Source organism: Heliangelus exortis, chromosome 4 (assembly GCF_036169615.1).
Source record: "Heliangelus exortis chromosome 4, bHelExo1.hap1, whole genome shotgun sequence".
Classification (NCBI taxonomy): Eukaryota; Metazoa; Chordata; class Aves; order Apodiformes; family Trochilidae; genus Heliangelus; species Heliangelus exortis.
The window spans coordinates 37,009,099-37,028,758 of NC_092425.1; positions in this window are offsets into that span (position 1 = coordinate 37,009,099).

Below are 19,660 nucleotides of genomic sequence, written 5' to 3' on the forward strand. Positions count from 1 at the left end.
CAACCAACAAAGCCCACCAAAGGGAAAGGCTAAAACAGACAAGGTTTTAGATGCCATAGATTATTAATTAGGAATCCATACAAATGTGCACTGGGAAAGGAAAGCTAGGAAGTTCCCTTAGATTAGGTTAAACATGAGGAAATTTAACATATGTTTACCTTCAATGTTAAGTTTATGATCAAATCTGGAGTTTAAGTCCACTTGACCCCACTGAAATCTTCTTGCCCCTCAGCAGTCAACAAAATGAGATGCTGAGGTTAAGATAAGTCTATCTGCAATGAAGAGGTAATAAAAACAACTAGCCCCAGATGCTCTGGTTTAGCTAATCACTCTGTAGGGAAACTGAAGGTTCCCTGATGCACTATTCTTAATTTGTTCTGCTTCAGAATGGCACAATACAGCTTCAAGTTTACCTCTGTTTGTTTGCCATTTAACAAACTTTCAAGTGTTACTTTAAGCACTAAACACAAACAAACCACTAAATCCTCATAATTAAGTTAGATTTGAGCAGTTATTTTCAACCTCTAGTCATGCTGAAATTTGCAGTTTATGCTGCAGAAATGAAGCACTCTGCAAATAATACTAAGAATTGTTCCAACAGATTTTTGGAGATATTAGGAGTCAGCTGAAAATTACTTGCTATGTCTAACCTTTGACTTAGTTTTCTGTCCCTAGCTTCTCCCCAGCTGTGGCCAGTCACCTACAGCATTCTTGCTTTGCACCTGGATTTCACTCTCACAAAGCAAACAAGATATAGATTTAATTTAAACCACTAAGTATTGGTGTTTAACTTAAACAGCCAGAGTTCAAGATTTAAGCCTGCTTTCCAATGATGCTGCCCACGTCCATAAATAGGTTTCACGTGTGGCTTTTATCCTCCCAGCACAGTATATACACAGAATAAATACTTGAATTTACTCCTTTCATGAAGGTAACACAACTTCCCTTGAAAACAGCCTGAAGCAAATTTAGAGTTGTTGCATGTTTCCAAGGAAGGTGAGATGCTCTGGAGAAACAACTGAGGAAGAAACCGTGACTAAAAGCTTACCCAAGTTAAATGAATACAAACAACAATCCAAAGGTGAGCAGGATGTCCAGAGGTTGATAGCATTGCACCTTGAGACTGGAGAGATCATTAATTTATTACAGTAACCAATTTTTAATAGCTGAGGTTGTATACTCCATTCACTAACCTGCTGAGCAGGAGACTTTGCTGAAAGCCAAGATGCCAACTGATCCTTTACCAGCTCATTAAATCACCATTAGATAACCAGTGTAGAAGTTCAACCAAAGCAGAGATATTTCATGTAAGAAGCTTGGGTAGTTTATGCTGATTTTTACTTCATTCATGAAGATGCTAACATGCTGATTATTTTTCTTATTACTGTCCTGCATTCTGCCAGCTGCCACCAGTCACTGACAGGGCATAGCTCTATCATGCGTGGTGGCATGAAACTCAGTGTGACACAACGTGACTGGACAGTGGTTCTGGCAGTGTTGCAAATACAGTGACATGTTTAAATCAGTGAAGGGCTAACGCTAAAAGTTCAGGGCAACTTTATGTCCAGGTGCTTATCTAAAGTATAAAAATATTATTTTTGTTTTGTGCTCCTTATATATCCCAGGTTATCAATAATTTTTTTAAATTAGTCTCCAAAATAGTAATGTTGTTACCCTGAAGCCATAGAAATCACTTGCAAATTATTTCTGTGAAATTAAAATAGATTTGAACATTCACTAATTTTATCCTCTTCTAAGCCATTTTTTTTCCTTCCCTGAACAGCAGTTTGCTGATACATTCCTTCTCAGCAATGTATCCTCAGCCCAGCTACTGCACTCAGATCTTTAAGGGCCTGCCTGGATCAAGGATGCACTGTTCAGACATCACTACCACCATCAGTCTCTCACAGTTCAGAGATGTGCATGACAACATTTTTGCCCCACCAGAACGGGTCTTAATCAGTGCTCAGGTTCTGGTTTAGACTTCTATCATCTCACCCCTTCTAACTTCCAGCACCTCTCTCTCTACTGCCCCTGCCACATCACCTTCTTTGTACTAGGGAAGAGCAGGAACCAAACCCAGGACTCACAATGAGTGATATATTTTGTCAACATGGAATACAGAACTGCCTAGCAATGAATCTAAATGCCTGTGTGTTTGTAAAGGGTAACCAGACAAGTAACCCACAGAGAACACACACAATATAATTCTCGTTCTGCCTAGAGCAAAATGTCAGTTGCTCTAATTGTGGCACGTCCCAGCAAATATTGAAGGTGAGATGATAAATACAGATCAGCTTGACATCAGCTGTCACAAGGAAAGCAAATGAACTTCCAGTGATGGGAAAGGTGGAGAATACCAATAGAACAGAAAAACTGCAAGGAAATTACAGGGTCGGCTCTCGCCTGGTTATTTTAATTGATGATTAGACAGAAATACCATGTTTAAAGAAGGGCATATAAGGCACTCTAGAACAACTACAGCAAATGTCTATCAAGCCTAGAAAATCTGTCTGGAAACAGGGTAAATATACAGTGATATTTCTCCAACATATACTTACAACATCCAACAGACAGTTAAATTATATGTCACATAATTAAAATACATGGGGTCTCTGTTTCCAACCCTTGGTGTCATTTAAAAAGCATTTTTGGTGTCTCGGGCTGTGGTTTCAGTAGCAATATTGTCTTCTCTGGATATTACCCACTCCTGTCTGTGAGCTACATTGATTTCTCAGTTCCTCCAGCAGAATCACTTCCATGCCTCTCCTGTGAACAAATCTGGGCAATTGCTCTGGTTTTCTGGGGGAAAGAGAGAGGAAAAAGTGTTCTCAAAGCCAAATCACTTCCCTGCAAGCTGACAGTGTGGGTGCAGAGACATTTGTGCCAGCACAGCTAAGAGACCCATTCAGCACAGCATGATCAACAAGTGATTTTGGGATTGTTGACAAAACCTTGACAATGGAGGGAAACAAGTTAAAGTCTGTTATTTTTTTTAAATCTTCACCCTACAGACCAGCAGATGCCAGCTAACTCACTGAGCAGGAGCTGTTACAAGAACTGGAAGTGAAGGATGGAGTTTCAAAAGCCAGGGGAATTCTTAAAACAAAAGCTGCCAAAGCAATTCCCTACTTAAAAACTGGAAGGAGCACTTCTGTCTCTGGACCCTTCTCCTAGCAGCTGGTCTGCAACAACTTTTCTTACTTTTTATGAGACTTTTCAGCCCACCTTTGCCCTGTCTTTTCCTCACAATTGCTGAACACCACCTCAGCCATAAAGCAGACACAAAGCAGGTACACTCCAGCGTTCAAGCTGAGCCTGTTTTCAGTCTGTAGTTTTCAATTTTTCATACAATAAGTGAGTACCCTTTCATACTGAGATACTTCCCATTATAAATGCCTCCATTGTAGAGGGTGCTCTGGAGGGAACTGGTTCAGATAATGCAATGCTGAAAGGCAAGAGAACATTTTTCCTAATTGGACTCTTGAGTTTGGAAAATCTTTCTTTACTGGCTGGAGGAAATACTTCAGACTGAATGTCAGGACAAGAGATGATATATAAGAAAGGGAGTCTGGAGGAATCTAAGGTAGAGCCTCAGACTCTTGAATAAATCTTTTTTGATTGATTGCATTCAGTCTGTTTCTGAGCTCAGCTGAAACTCCCTTAAACAGCAGTCCTGTCTCCTTCATTTGCAAAGATTTTAGAAATATGCCTCTCTCTCTTATCTCTGGTGTTCAAATGACTGTAAGCATTTTTCAGTCAAAGAATACTGGTCCATATTAATTCCTGCTTTAATATTGTGGCTTTGTGCCAGAGATCATTTTGGACTATTACAAATAACATAACAAAAGGAGCACTGTAAAAGGAAAGAAGATTTAAAGAGGATAATGAAGACTTGTGGCATTAGCAAAAGATAGAAATAGTTGGGTAAAAAAGAGAAAGGAAGGACAAAGATCTTGAGACAATGTGTAGAGAACTGCAGGACAATAACCCCACTGTTAGAAAACAACTATTCTAGCTTTCATTTTAAACACTCGGCAAGAACCTGAGAAAGATAAGCTGACAAAGCTCAAGATGGAATTTATCCTGTCTTACAGAAAATAATATGCACAAGATAGTAGAACTAACATCAGACATAAAGTATTTTCTTCTTTCAGTTGCTTTATGGTTTTTTCATATGGGAGGTCTGTATCAATTCCAAAATTAACTGGATGCTCTTCAACTAAGCCCATGAAATGACCCCAGAAGTCCCTAATTCCATGGAAGTCAGCTGGCACCTGCCTGGAAACTCCATAAAAATCTGACATTTCTGGGTGTGCACGTATTTTGGGGTTTTTTGCATTCTGTGCAAAGAAGGACTAATCTGTAAGAGAAAAAATGACAGGAGAAAAATACATTGACAGAAATTAAATAGTGAACATTATAGCACAGAGAATAAGAAAAAATACTGCCTTGGTGTTTTTCTTGCATTAAAAAAACTAGGGATCCCTTAAGTGAGAATATTGTGTGTGAATCAATCAAATCCAAACTTAAACAGTTCAGATGCAGAATTCTTTGTAACAAGAGGCTGTAGAGGCCAAAAGGGCAAACTAGTTCAAAAGAAGAATTAGGTGAAGTCGTGGATTATTTTACCTTTACTGGTGGTTATTAAACACAACCTTTGAAATGCAATCTTCCAGACTGCTAGAAGGATACCAGGGGAGGACCACTCTATATTGCTGACTGTTATTGGTCTAGATGGAAACAGGCTACTGGGTTAACAACTCATAGATTGGGTGCTGCTTTCTTTCTGACTGCTCTGTAGTTTGATGATTAATATATAGTGAAGAGAAACACTGAAGGCAAACCCCTCAAGATAATTCAGAAAATCCTTCCAATATTTCTACTTTTAGGTAAATAACCTAAACATTAATAAGTCATATACTTGCAAGCATGCATGTGTGTGTGTGTATATATATATATATATACTATGAAAGAGCATCACCTATTTCCCTTCTTTTTAAAAGGGAAACCTACACTGATTTAAGATACTGAGCTTCCTGCTTAGCAACATTAAGTGGAGACTGAAATTTCAGGGAATCTTCTAGTGCAAATTATGCAGACAGCCTATATATATATCATAAACCATCCCATTTTATAAACTAAGAAGAGTTAAATCGGTAAATTCTACAAACCTTATGTGCTTTTCAGGTGACTGCATGGTTGCTTTTCCTTTCTAACTGTGTATTTTGGTTTGTCTTCTACATAATGCCCATTTCTCCAACCCTAGCTATCATTTTCCTTCTTTTTTTCATTTTTTTCCTAATCTAATTTCTGTTCTGGCTTCTCTCTGATTCATGTGTAAAGTTCTTTTTGTTCTGTGGGTGTTTTTTATTTTTTTGCAGAATAATGAAAATAACTTAAATCAGTCTTGTTGTCATACATGATGGTTTTTGTTTCCTCTTCATACAAGAGCATTTCTGTTCAAGCCAATTTGGAGTAGTTGCTCCAGTTATAACATGCATATAGACACAAAACACAGTGCACATATTGAATTGTTTCTATCTACTAATTTAATACAAATCATATTATTTACATTTTTTCTTTATTGTAGCCTTGGTGAAACTTCACCAAAATCAACATCTTTGTTTCCCAGCTAATTACTCATACAGAAATAGTGTATTTGCTGCAAGAATATAGCCAGTGAAAAAGTATTTGTATAACCATGCCATTAACTATAACCAATAACTATCATTATTCAGGTTCCATAGCTGACACCCTAATGAACAATGCACATGGTTTTGTTATTATATTACCTTGACCAAAGACGAGCAAGAGAACAAAATTATTAAAACTTTTCTGTCAAAAATTAACTGCTAGTTAGCAGAAATTGAGTAAAATGTTAATCAGTTTCCAGCCTAAAGTAATTGAAGCCAAAAGGAGGCTGGACATATGGCAGAAATTTGACTGTGCAGTGGGTCATAAATAATGAGCTGAATTGCTTGGTTCAAGAAATATTAAAGCAGCCAAATTCAAGGTTCTCCATCTGTAAACCAGGAATGCAAGTTATACCTCAAGAATGATTAAAATTGTCTCACAAAGCAGTGATTCAAAGGAAGACATATGGGTAGTCACTGTAGATAATTACAGCAGCATAGCTGTCAGGGCAATCTGTGGTTTAGAAAGTTAATGTAACACTTATGAGCATAACCTGAGGAACATTAAGGTGAAGTAGGCAAAGATTTACCTCTTACACAGTTTAGAAGAGGAAAATACCTTTATGTAGAGTTTTGTGGTCCACGTTGGAGAAGAATGTGGAAAATACCAGTGATCCATAAGGAGCAGAAGCCAGGATGTCAATGAAGTCAGTGTAATAGCAGAGGAAAACCAATGGCATTCTAGACTCGTTCCTGAAAGTATAAAAAGAAAATTTTGGATATTTATTATGTATAGTATTGGCTAAGTTACACTGGTGCTGTCTTGTCTAAAGTTACCAAAGTTTTAAATTTTCCCAATTCTTCTGACACAGACAGACATCAGGGACATTTCACAGAGGTATAAAGCTTTATCAAAATGGGCACATTTTGGACTCAGAGCAGTGAGCAGTCAATGCTGTAGCTATGTGATCACTGATGGACATGAAGATGTACTCAAGAGCTGAGATGGTGAGAGAACCCATATTTTTTGTGTACTATAGGCCCACAGAGAATGACACAGAATAAAAAAAATAAATAATAATAAAAAAGAATAATAAAAAAAAAAGTTTTGCCCAAATAAAAGCTAATAGAAAGCATAGGAGAAAGCAACTGTTGGACAATGTTGGGTTTGGAAACTGCTTTGCTAGTGGTCACCATACTAAGAAGAAGACTAAAAAATTCAAAACATCTTTTATTCCTACTTTTTGGAAAAAAATCTGTGGGTGTCTAGAACAGCAAAATAAAGATGCAGCTGAGTATAAAGCATAGTAATGGTGACTGGTTAACCTTTTTGCTTCATGCAAGAACAGTGACAGCACCCAGAAAACTGTGGTTCTTATTGGTGAAAATTTTCAGCAAAGAGAGAGATATCTAGATGTGACAGGTGAAGTAAAGAAATCCAGTACCAAACAGAGCACAAAAAGAATCAGCAAAACGCAGGCTGGTGAATAAAGAACCTAAAATTCTAGCAAAGGTGAAATTGTATGGCTGTTCTTCTATGATGCCTTACATCAATATACAAGCGAACACAATACAAAGGGATCATTTTCAAAGGCTGCCTGCCTGCTATTTATTTCAACAGCACAATAAATAGGGGAAGTGACTTTCCCCCTTCCCTCAATATTGACCCAGAGCTGTCACTTGTCAGTATCCATGTACTTGTAGAAGATATTTCTAATGTCAAGCCACTTAGCAATATTCAGGAAGCCGATAAAACCTTATAATCTTTTACAGTAGATTTGTCACACTGAAGTGCTACTCATAGAAATTAAAACTGAAGGCATACCTAGCAAACCCCTGTGGTGATTAAGCACCACAGCATCTTCAACATCAATGAGAACAGAGTGGGACTACAGACACAAAGATTTCAAAGTTACATTTTATGGTTTTAAACATGTGCTCACACATCCCTTTTGGAAGTGTACATGCATCACAGCTGCATTTCTGTATCTCAGACATGCAGCTGTGACACAAATGTACTGTCTGGCCTTCTAACTATGCCTGTTTCACAAGTTTCTTATGAAATGCTCTGAATCTGTAGTGCTATGACCAGCAGAATTGTGGCTCTGCGAATTTGCTGAATAACAGAGAAAAAATAATATACCTTTTGAATCTGATCTTTTCAGCCTTGCATCTTTTAAAATCAAAACTTCACACTCCATAAGAAGCATTGCAATTATCAGCACTTTACCATACTGACACTTGAAATGTGTACACTGATACTAAAGCACCAGTGCACTCCAGGATGTTTTAGAATGTAATACTTTAAAATGTTTCTTCTTTGCATCTTCCCGGATCAAATTGCCTACAATAATCTATAAGCATTCATTCACACTTTTTCTAGACAATATAATACTGTTTAGAGGAGGGTACTCTCTGATGAGGCATGAACACTTTGACTAAATCATGTGCATAGCAGTGCTGCCACACAGAAGATGAAGAATTTTGGAAGCTTTATTATCTTAGATAATCAACTTTGCAATTAGATGCTGTCTCAGGAGAAATTTGCAATCCAATGAACAGCAAGAACTGCAAGGAAACAGAAAGAATGAATGCAGCAGAGCCATAACCATACAGTAGTTCAAAAGATGTGCTAATGGGGCAGCATTGGTGTAAATGAAGCATCCTGAAAGAAAACTATTAGCATTTTAAGACCACACCTACTCACAGAAATAGCCCTTATTGGCACAGTGTAAGATAAATTACTGCTAGGCATTGATGCTGATCAGTCCTCCTCTTGCTGTTCCACAAGAGTTGAGCTCAAATTGCCTTTGAAAATTTCTCCCTGTTGCAGGAAACCTTATGTCCACTGTGCTCTTTGAGTAATGCAAAACAGGCTCCTAGCTGTACTATCTTAGGCTGTGATCCTGTCAGATTTCATAAGGTGAGCAATACCAGGCACTGAAGAGGAGACCTCTTCAAAGCAAAACCAGATGGTGCAAATGCTGGTGCTGGAGCCTTAAGAACTGAGATGCTTCCCTCCAAGTCAGAGCTGAGCCAAAGGCTCCATAGCCCAGCGTGGTGCTAAGGGTACTGTCAGGAATCCTGTCTTTCAAATTCCATGTGAAACAGCCTGTGGCTACTCCTCCTCCCAAATGCTACAGCTTTAAAAATCTGGGGGCTGTCAGGAGAGGGAAGGAACAAAGAAGAAGGGAAGGTTCTAAGAAGAACAAAGGAGAGCACAGGCTTTTCCAGATTAGGGAACTGATTTCATGGGTGAGTATTTGTGTGTATCTCGTAGGACTCCACACATTATGTACAAGTCTGAAGGCACAGGGATTTTCACACAAAATGTAAAATGTGTGTTTCCTGAAGTACATTGACCTCCTGACACCAGTTACCATTCTGTAGTAGAACCACTATACTTCTATTCAAGCTATTTTAGACATGGTTTGTCTTTTTTTAAAGAAATATTAGTTTATGCTGAAGTTTGGGTCCCATATAGTAACCTTATTTATATTCCTTCTTTAGTCCAGCTGCCCATTGTTGGAGTAATATCTTTTTCTACTTTTATGTTGTGAATGCTATCTGGCTTATAAGGAGTAAAATCCTACCAAAAATTTACACCCTGAAAAGACCTGTAACATAGATAATTTTAAACATAACAATTTCAGAGTCCAGCTGTAATGGCCCTTGCAAAATGGACATTGCATGCACTGGCTTGGAAGCATAGCAAACCCTGGTAGCATGCATGAAAGTTCATTGCTACAAAATTTTCAGTAATTAGGTGCCCTCAACACTTTTCTACTAATGTAAGCAGGAAAACAATCCTCATTTGTTCCTCACATTTGCTCAGATGACTACCTACAGTGAACAAATGCAACAGATGGCAGCCTGGATGGGAAAATATCTTACTTCTTTTACAAAATCCACCAAGGTATCAAGAAGAGATCTCAAGCAGCCAGGATATACAAAGCCTTTCAGTCATATAGTTAAAAAATTAAAAGATTAGTCAAGAAAGACCCTGTTCTTTTACATACAGCATACACACCACCTTCCAAAACCTGTTGTATTTTTAAGAAACAATTTATAGGATGCTCCTGACTTTGTAGCAGTTGTGTTAGCACAGAAAACAGAAGGGAAGGAGCTTCATCTACCAAGAAAGCTCACCATCAAATTCCCCTTTGCCCTACCTGTATCATCAGTCTTCTGACTGGAACCACATTTAATGCACTTTAAACAAGCTGTCATTAGAAATTCCCTAGCATAGCTATATTCATGGTATATGTAAATAGCACACTTGTTTTCCTCAGTGGTCTCCTGTTATTTTAGTTAAAGGTAGTTAGCACTTCAAAGAACTATGGAGTCAGGATTTCATAACATTTCTAATAATGCTTTTCCTTTTCTACTTCATATAAAGTTCTTTTCCTGAACCACAAACAAGCAGTATGAATGAAATAGTGGTGATAGATGCACTAGAATTTGATATGGCATTATCAATATTTTTCCCCCTCCTCTGTATGTGACTACAACTGTGCACAAGTGGAAAATCATTCCTGCCTAGAGAGCTAGGCCTACCAGCCTTCTAAATTGGTTCTTATAGCAATATAGCAGTTTGTTTTCTTTCCTCTATCCCCATGAGAGCCCAACAAGCCCTGCACTCTCATCACAAGATGATTACAATTAGTGGATAAGACTGGCAATGCAGTATGAGTAATGCATTGTGTTCTGGGCTATAGACAAATCTTCTATTGAAAACAAGAAGGAAAATGCTGTCCCAAATATGAAAATAAAAATAAAAATAAAAATAAAAATAAATAAAAATAAAAATAAAAATAAAAATCTCAGTGGATGATTTGATAGCAGTTTAGGTCCTCCCTGCAGTTAGCTAATTCACTCCTGATTCTTAATTTGTCGAAGTCACAGTCGTTTTCATTCAACAATTTTTCATTTGACACTGTAATATTTCTGGGTTTGCATTTTATTGGCAATACAAGAAAAAAAAATTACATCTGGATGTTAAAGAGATGGAAACAATGCCAACGAAGTATTCAATCTGAAAGCACAGTTTCAAAATTTCCCTTCTGAATTTCAAGATTGGGAACAGGGATGAGTTTTATATCTTTTGAACTGGTTTTTGAGCACTGCTGTTTCTGGGCTAGAGACACTGGTGCCAGTGTTCTGGGTTCTTGCTCTCTTTGCAGGAGTATTTTCACAGGAATTCCTTAATTTCTCTTTAACAGTTGAGAGGACACAAGCTTTGTGTTATAAACTATCTTTTAAACATAGAAAGAGAGGAAAAGTAGGGTCGAAGTAATTTGAAAATAAGCCCTTAGAATTTTTAACACTATATTACTTCTGAAGTAAATGTTTACAAGTCAAATATATTATTATAGTAATGCTTTCCTTGTGTTATAACTGAGAAATTGTTGTCACCTCAAAGCATGACCTGTCAATATACCTCCCAGATACTAGGATAAAAAGTTTCTATTCACCCCACACAAATCCCCTAATCTTCAAAACTCAGGACATAAGTCTCACTTACATAAAAAAAAATAATTTTGGCAAATCAAGGCCCAGAATAATTTCTAGATAAAGCTAAACTAAACTTAATTTCAAAGAAGTAAAAACAAAAAAAGAAAAAACAAGCAATTATTACATTTCATAGGAAAGGTGCCAATTAGCTGTGATTTCCCGTTCTCCGCTCATTTTACTAATACATTAGGTGAGCAGAAATAATATTGTCTTTCCCATAAGCCTATCTGTTTGATGAATATTTTGTATCACTGGTTTGCTACTCAGCAGGCTTGCCTTTTGTTATCATCATTGACAAAAGAATAGACACATGTCTGGGGTTCCCAACTGTGTATTATCCACACTACGGATCACCCGTCTGCGCTCGTTAGCTCCTGCACTGAAGCACACAAGGGAGCTCAGGTGTTCACACCACCAAGCCATGAATTCTTAAAACTGTTTTTTCTTAAACTGACTGGTGAACTACCATGGGTGATAGGGAAAGCAAAAATAAGAACTGGTGCATTTGAAACACAAGCTGACACGTAGAAAAACCAAGACTGGAAGCCCAGCCACAGTGCTGCTGTTCGGTATCTGGAGTCACAGAGAAGGCAGAATGCGAGCTGACATCTTCACTCCATTTATGCTTAAGGGCAGAGGACAACCTCCTCTAACAGGGACTTTTTTTTTTATTCCATCATCTTGGGAGGAAGCTCTGTAGGACTGTGGATGTATTTCCATCTACAAATGGATTTTGGCTTTTGTATCTTAAATAAGATGCATTGAAAATTCATCCCGTAACTCCAGTAACTTTATTGAGACCACTGCTCCACCTCTGGAATTCAACAACTGTTTAAAAAAAAAAAAAAAAAAAAAAAGAAAAAGAAAAAAAAAGCACTATTAATTTTCTATTTAATCAAAGTACTAAATCAAAGTTGTTTACCATGGGTAAACAACAATGTAAGGCTCATTACCATCTTACAAGCCTTGATTTCACATTTGACATTCAAATGTAGAGGTTAGGTTTACTGGTTTAATCAAATGACTTGTTAGGCAATTGCCTTCTGCTGCCTCTTCCTTACAAACCCAGTATCCCATCATTTTGTGAATACCTCAAAATGCTGTCACTTCCCACAGTAGTTAATCAATGATTGAATTAAATAAAATTTAATCACATACACCATAAATGCATTTGATGTTGCCCCATTCGTGACTGAGAACTTTGCAGAGAATTTTTTTTTAAGCCTCCTTGTAATCTTTATAATATTTGGACATTACCATAGCAAAGTCAATGACAACAGAATCAAGGCCAGTGTATTTTTAAAATAACATACTTAATGTGATATACAAAACCAGAAAATAGATGTTAGCTCACAGTGCACCTGATAACTTAGAGATTAGTTCTTTAATTAGCAAATAAAAGAACAACTCCAGTGTCCTGTATACAACACAGAAATTCTATGTTTTGTATGAAATTAGGGTGCCTTTCCTCTGAGTTGCAATGGAAACTGAGAGGAAGCTTACAGCACTGCCAGAGCAAATCAGTTTTGTTTGGAAACTGCCTTTCTCTACCTAGGCAGAGCAGCTTTTAGAAAAACATCTATAGAGCCTTTCCTTCCCTAAAAACCATTCAAGGAAACTCATCCCACTTTGTGGAATATCATCTTAGCTTAAATAATTCTTCACGTGAGCATTTAGGTTTTTCTGGATGCCATCCTTAAAGGCAAAACTAAAACTCCCAAATATATGTTTAACCTTAAGCATGTATGAAGTTTTTCTGAAGGCTTCCAGGTCACTCCCATGCTTTAGGAAGCCAAAAGAAGGCATTTCCTTTATTATTTCTGATGGTCTTCCACACGTAGACAAAAGGGAAAAAATAGGAAAAAAAAAAAAAAAAGGAGAAAGAGAAAAAAATAGAAAAAAATAGAAAGCAGAAACTAATCATCATATAACCATAAAAACAGGAAAATTCTGAGCAAGTGTGGGGTATTTTTAATTCATAATTCAATGCTGACAATGTTTTGTCAGCAGGTTTCTACCTTTGCAGCTCTAACAGGTCCGTTAAAGTTTCTGTTTCTTTGTTTGCCTGTTTGCAGAGAAGTCTTTTAACTGGTTATCCAGTTGTAATGAATTTTCTTTTTCACACAAGGTCACCCATACCCATCCCTGCTTGCAAGCTTCAAATCCATTGTTGGATCAGGCTCTAGGTTTGCAGAGAGAGACAGTGGTGCCTTGACATGCAATGCTTCAGTACTTTTTCTGTGCCTTTCAATATGTAGCTATAGGCCTGATTTCCTGGGCAGTATTCAAATCCTCCTTGTGGTCAGAATGACTCATTTTCTCAGGGGCTCGTCAGTCTGGGTCTCAGTACTCTACAATCTGAATGCTTTCCAAACCTTAATTAATGTATTGTTGCACAACCCTGTGAGAAATGCTCTCCAATGAGCAAATACAGAAGTAAGAAAATGCAAGGTAAAAGCATCTGTTACATCAAATGCCTATTCTAATATACCTAGCTCTGATTTTCTCAAGGCACTGAACCTTAGATAGCACCATCTCTTTTGAGTATCGAAGACCCCCGGATTTAACTGGAGCTGAGACTACAAGATTCATTTTGAATGAATTTCAAAATTTTCATTTTGAAAATGAAAATTAATATCTGAGAATCTTGGTTTAATTGGTTTGCTTGCAATCACAGAAATTCAGATAGTGAAATTTATTTTTTTTTTTTCAGAGCAGCATATTCATCTTGCTTTTCAGCTCTGAAGATTTTTCTGTTTCATTGGATTACTCCTTCAGTCATGGCAAATCTACCTGTTTCTGTATTAAATCAGGCAGATATTATATAAACAACAGATCCTCTTATTTCATGAGCTCTGTTAAGCTGCAGAAAATCTCTGTCCAGCAAAGCAGGAGGAAAATACTAATTACTAAGTCCATTGATGATGATACAAAGTGTATGACATACGTAAGAGTTTGGACAATTAAGAGGAGCTATCTATATGCCATATACTGTAATGGCATAGATTTTAATTTCAAATCCCTCACAAGCACTAAGGATGTATTTCCAAAATAATCAATGTTACTAAGTAGTCCTGGCACAATATTTAATTGGAGAAATGCAATTAAATGACATTATCAAGCACTTAAGCACTATAGGTCAAGTGTAGAGGTTCTAACTTATTACAGTCCAATTTCTTGGCTGTTGTCTGACTTTGAACAGGTTTCAGTGCCTGAATGGATAGCAAGATAGCTGGGGCAAGGGAGGGGACAGGAGGGTTGTGTCTATTAATTGCTTAGATAAATCACTGCCAGTAAAGAAGCAGGGATTATATGAATTAATCAGTCTGAATGGCTTTTGGTTGTTTTACTCGCAGGACAGAAAGATTTTCTTTGTTTGGGAGCTTTGAAAAGAAGGAAAGGACTGTTCTCACACCAAGGAGGAAAGACTTACTGGTGTAGGAACACAGCAAAACATAAGCCCAGGAGAAAATTCAAGCCAATGGTGGCTCCAGCTGTGTTATATTAGATGCTCTGTTTCAAACGACATCTTCACAATATTAAAAGAAGGGGAAAAAAGCAAAATAAAATATTCTAATGTCACACACATGGAAAAAGGCCACTAAAAAAATAAAATATTACCATACGTCCCAGCAGCTAACTCTTGTAACTCAGACATATAAGTGAGTTTTTTCATTTAACTTCTTGGACTTCTTTTCATTTGTTCATAACATTGGGAAATATTTTTCACAAATAAACTATCACTGAAACATAGTAAAAATGGGGAGATGGGTGGAATATTTCTTACTTTTATACTGACAACTTTATTACAAATCCCAGTATTTTGCTCAAGTTGAACTGGAAAATAAAAAGCAGACTCTCTGTCCATTACCAGGATATATTCCAAAATCAGGTTATTTGAATAAAGAAAGTTATTTGCATATAAAAAAAACAAATTATGTTGCTTTACTCTGAAGTATTGTATCACTGTTTTGCAAGCAACATCATTCTCATCAGACTGACAAAGTAGGAAGGATTTGTATATTTATATTCCATTTGGTACAAGTGCTAATACTGTAAATGTGTACAGTTCAGTAATCCCTGTCTATTGACCTTGTCATCCTGATTCCACAAAGAAAGTGGGAACTGTGTTTTCACATCTTTTATTTACTCACAGGATGAAATTAGTTCTATGGCCTATGGGCTCCCCAAAGCTGCTTCTGTGATTCACTGAATTGCTTCTGCTGTGTTATTGCACATTAGAAATGAAATAACTGCCAAGAGCAGTTGCTTTCTGACTGATACTGCAGGTCAAAAGTACTTTTATTAAAACGTGTTACAAGAGGTGTCTTCAGCATAAAATGAGAATAGCAATGGTTAACTGGCCATTATGGATAAGAGCAAAGTGCACTTGAGCTGTATTTAATCCTGAGCCTGGAAGAAGGCTTCAACTTTTTTATTAAGTGTATATCAACATTGTTTGCCAGCATCTCACTAGAAGATTAAACCACTTTAGCCTGAAGAATTCTGAGCCATACTTGAATAAAAATTGAATTTACAGCTGCTCTTTAGGATACATTTTAAAATCAAAGTGATCAAAAATTAGAGCAAATCAGAGCATACCAATCCTACAGGGTCCAAGACCATTCCTAAGCTCTCAGCCATGGGGCACACTCAGCCACGTGCCAGGTTTGAGTCAGGATGGGACCTGAGCATGAAAGGCAGAAAGTGGGCAGCTGAACATCCTCCCAAGCTGCAAAGCCATGCAAATAACATTTCAGGGGCACATCCACAACCCTGCACATCACTGCACATAACATACTAAATAAAATTTCTCAATTCTCGTAAATCAGAAAAATATTTCAACTTTTGCTTCCAGACAAATAAAAGCTACATACAAAAGGCTTTTCCAGCCAAAGGTTCCATTGGTATTTACATAACATTCTCTCTTAAATCTGCACTAATGGAAGTATATTCTGATTTTTTCATCATTATGGGCTTCCAATACCATGTTATTCTCCACTTCAAGGAAAGGATGGTGCATTTCTTATCTTTTTTTGCATCAGCTCATATTAAGTGTTCATTTAATCTTTGTATGCTGCCTGTTGTAAGTGTGTTTATAGTAATAATAACAATTTAAAAAGCTATTTGGTTAAATTCATTTTCACAACTCTGAGACTCCTCCATCTTCTGTGAACATAGAGATAAATAAAATACCATGGCATGTACCCATTGTTTTTAATAATAATTTCCATAAGCATATAAACATAGAAAGCACTGGGCAAATATTAAGCGATCTCCACCTTTTTGCAATATTATTTTCATTTTAATCAGCATTCTTTCCAGTCACAGAGCACCAAGAAAATGCAACAAGTCCATCAATCATCTCTGGGGCCAGGTACTTTCCTGGTTGTGCCCATACATGCAGAGATTGCAGGCTGAGTCCAAGTTTTGAACACTCTGAAGCAAAATTCTAGCAAGACATTTTATGTCATTTCAAGCTTAGAGAGACAATAAAGATTTCTTGAATCACTGTGGCCATTTTCCAATGTTAATAAAATTCTCATGTCTGTAACACATAACCTTGAGCCTCACGGCCCCTTAAGTTCCAAATTATTTCATGAGAAATTTGACATCCTGAGTTTTATAGGCCTAACACAATTTTAAACACAAAAGAAATTACAGTGCCCCATGCACTGTGATCCTTTTTAGAAACACTTAACACAACCATTTCTGTTTAGCACTCATCCTGCTTGCAAACAGCTTCATTTTTCAAATTTAATCCAACAATCATGGAAAATATCAGTAGACAGTGATATTAGTAAATGTATTGTGTTACTACATAATAAATTTGTCACATTTGATTCTCAGTGATAGTAAATCCACCAACACCATCAAAATGAAGCAAATAATAACATATTATCGGATTACAGACATTAGAAGTTTAAAACAACTAAACCTGGAAGAAAAAAGCTATCAATAAGAATCTACTGGCCATTGACTGCGGTCTATAGCACACTGAGAGACATAATAATCATATTTTTGGGGGGCTACTGAATAATCAAAGCAAAAGTATTACTGTAACTACAGATAGAAACAAGTGGGTTTTTTTCCAAGGTTCAAAATATTTTGTCTTCCATAGTGACTTATTATTTTTCTGTACATAAAAAAGGGTGAAAATTCTACTTCTAACACATAATAAATGTTCAGTATTCTAAAGAAAAACTTATGGCATTTTGGCAGAACTACAAGAACATTCTATAGTATTGTATCAAAGCTCTTATCAAATGATCCACAAATATCAAAGAGCAAACATTCTATTTAGAAAAATCATTTAGATGAGTTTATATTCTCCTAAGATTTCAGCAGCATTTAAGGTGTTCTGTATTTAAAAAATGCTCTGTGCACACAAAAGTATCTGTGGCAGCAATCTTCACAAGAATCCATCAGATATAATTTTCAATTCATTAGGCAAAAATAATTTACAACAATAATATTCTTTGATGACTGAATATTTATGACTTCTATACACCAAAAAAAACCCCTACTCAGCTGAAATATTTGTTAAAGTACTGGCCCAGATCTTTTGGCATGCCTGGTCACTGCATAGCTCAGAATGAGTTACAGAGTTTTTCCTTCTTTGTGATCCAGCTCTCTTGCTTCATCTGTGAGGATCAGGATGCCACATAAAATTTGAAGGATCAACTCAAGTCATTCTACATAGAGCTTAAATATCTATGGCCTTTTTCTCACCTTTGTCAGCTTAAAAGTCTTCCTAAACATCTCAGCTTTCTGAGGGATCAGCCTGAACTGTAGGTTAAGATAAATTGTCAAGTTAAATTCTAGCAGAAATGCAAAATTCATGGTTGCCAAAGAACTTGCAGAAGTTTGAGGAGAGGCTCTGGAGGAATCAGAAGTGGGTACAATAATGTTCACACTCTGCCTATTTTAATTTCCCATCCCACAAACAAGTCGACTCCAAATCTACCTACACCATCTGCAAATAAGACTGGAATAAAATAGGCTGGAAGATTATTTAGTTCTTTGTCTGGAAAATATGATGGCTTCTATGGTGTCTGAAGTGTTAGCAGAAAACCTGAAGATCATATCAAAAGGCAACGTTAGGCCTGGTACTACAATAAACTACATATAGCAGTGCAATTCATTATTCTACCAACTGATGACATTAGAGAGAGAGAGTCCAATTTTCTAGGCAAGACAGAAACCTCTGTTTTCATATTTTAAACATACCACCAGCATTAGGCCTCTCTGCTGCTGGTTACCCTCAAGAGATGAATGCTTGACAATGAGGAAGAGAAATGTTATGGTATGGAGGAGATTTTTCTCAAGGAAATGACTCAAGAAGGAATTCCTGAAGGATACACTGGAATAAGATCATAATTCAGCAGTCTGGAGGAAGGATCACTTCAGAAGGGCCAGGCAGGACAGAAAAATGGAAGATTGCAGTAAAGTATTCTAATGGCACTAAGGATCTTCAGCAAAATCCTACTGGAAAGTCTAAGGGGAAAAAAAATATTTTTAAACAAGTATCTATTTTGTTAACCAGGGCAAACTTTCAGGTGAATCCTCACTGAAACACACCTTATATCACAGTGTGTGTTTACTGACCTGTAAATAAAAGGGGTAAATATGGCAATACAAAACACATGGCAGCTTTCTACCAGGAGACACCAAAGTTTTGTTTGCTTGTTATTTCTTTTTTTAGCCCTGTATCTTCTCCCATATAGGAGAAAACAGTTTCTCAATAAGAAAGAGCTTTAGGGGGGTTAATAAGCTATTAAAAAAATGAAAGCAAAAAGAAGAAGAAGAAAAAAAAAGAAAATAGAGATAAGAAACTCAGCTTCAAAGATAGGGTTTTAAGGCCTTGAAAAATGTTTGGGCCACACCTCAGAACAGACAAGTGTTTAGATCAAGCAGTTTGCACAGAAGCACATTACACTAAAAATTCTGAGCTAATCTGTACCATTTTTATAAATGTTTATTATTTGCAAACATAGAAAATGCTTTTCACTTCCTTCTTCATCTAAATGAACTAAATGACTCTAGGCCCCATAACTGTACGATGATACAGGTGTGATAATAAAATGAAAGATACAGATGCTTCAAATTCATATTAGAAACTTTAAAAATAATAACAGCATTAGCTGTTTGATTTAAGCATCACCATTGCCATATATGTTCCTCTTCAGAGTCAAGTAATAGTCAGGTTAGGCAGATTGGAAATAAAGTGGGAGGGATCTGAAATATATCCAAAGTGGCTCATCAGTAATAAAGTTTTTGGTTTCACTGTAGTGAATTTTTCTCAAAATCATTTGCTGTTCAAATTCTCCAAGATATTTGGGTTTCAAACTGATGAAGATTGGTATTCTTTCATCTGAGTAGAGGTATTTTTCTGTAAAATGGGAAGCACTTATGATAAACTTGAGGACAGGTAGCCATGAAGCTAAAATACTATAGCCATAAGCAGAAAACAAGGAAAAGAAAAGGAGCAGCATCCCCCCAGCAAGCAA